This window comes from Apium graveolens, chromosome 9 (assembly GCF_009905375.1).
Source record: "Apium graveolens cultivar Ventura chromosome 9, ASM990537v1, whole genome shotgun sequence".
NCBI lineage: Eukaryota > Viridiplantae > Streptophyta > Magnoliopsida > Apiales > Apiaceae > Apium > Apium graveolens.
This window is the reverse complement of record NC_133655.1, coordinates 14167012-14168601: the sequence shown is the minus strand read 5'-3', so window position 1 is coordinate 14168601 and position 1590 is coordinate 14167012.

The following is a 1590-nucleotide window of genomic DNA, read 5'->3' as shown; positions in this document are numbered from 1 at the left end:
AGTTTTATTATTATTTATTTCTACTACCGGCTTAATATTGAACCTACAGGGTCACACCATAAAAGAGAATGATTTAATGGTGGAGGAATTAATTAATAATGGCTGATAATTATTTATTTATGAAATAAATAATTAATTGGCAAATTTAATAATTGATTAAATGAGATTTAATTGATTATAAATTAATTAAGAAAAGGTTCTTAATATTATTAATTAAGAATTTAATTTTTGGAAATTAAATCAAGTGAGAGAATTATTTCTAAAGAGTTTAGAAAAAGGATTAATAATTAAAAGGTGTTTTAATTATTAGTGAGAATAATAAAGGGTAACATGACTCACACAGCTGAACATGTTCAGTGAACTTATTCTATAATAAGCACCTACATACTAGCTATAGTGTCACCACACAAATGTCTATGAGAACAGACATCCTTCATAATGAAGCAAGCATAGTATGTACCGATCTTTGCGGATTATTAATTACCAGTTAGTTATCCTACGACCAGGAACTATTTAAGTTTAGAGTTATCATCTTTTAGGTCTCATTATTATGATCTCATCACAATCCATAAAAAGCTTTACTCTAAACTGTGGTATACCTTATTTAAACATTTAAATAGATAGAGCCCGCAATAAAAACAAAACAATTCTTTTATTAATATCAATGAAATCAAAACAGATTACATAAAATTTATTCCTAAATCCTCATATATGATTGGACTTAGGACATATCTCTTTTAGGTACTTTCTTCTTGTTAACAGAATGTGCAAAATTAGAATGAGTTGATTCAGAAAGAATGGTGTTCATTGCTTGATTTGCATGTTCCTTTTTGGCTGCAGACCCAATGTTGATTTTTTTGAGGTCTACTCTCAGCTTATGGTAACTTGTCATTACTTTCATGTTGCAAGGAATGTAATTAAACTTATCACAGAAGAAATAGGGATCTTCAGTATTTGTTTCATTATATTTTCATGCTCCCAATCTTGGCTCACTAACAGCCTTTTTACAAAGGTGATCTAGGTGATTTGTAGAGACACATTTCTGTCATTGTTTTCTAGGAGCTTCTGCAACAAATGCAAAGTTATTGTTTTTGTTTATCCCAATCTTTCCATTCATGTTTTTCTTCTTCTTTCCTGCGTTCTCAGTTTTGACCTCCTGTATTGGCTTTTTGGAAGTTTGATCAACCATGGGCTTCTTCTCAGCTTTAGAAGTTGGAGTTGTTTCTGTACATTTCTTTTCACTGTCCTCATCAGCAATTTCTTGCTTTATGATCAACACTTCTTCACTGAAATTTACTTCACATGCTTTGAACATAGGTGAGCCAACCTTTCTCTGCATAGTTGGGACATCTTCACTTACAATTGTTTTTCCCTTATCACCTTCAACTTTCTTGTTGCTTTTCAATGCATCATAATCCAAACCAATAGTTATGTTAGCATATGGCTTGTTCCTCTCATGGTACTGACCAACTAACTGAGATGCATTTCTGAATGATTTCAGTTTTACTTCAATCTTTTCTAGCTTCTCCCTCAACACAACTTCTATCTCAGTAGCACACTTTAGCTTGTTCTTTAGATATTCATTTTCTT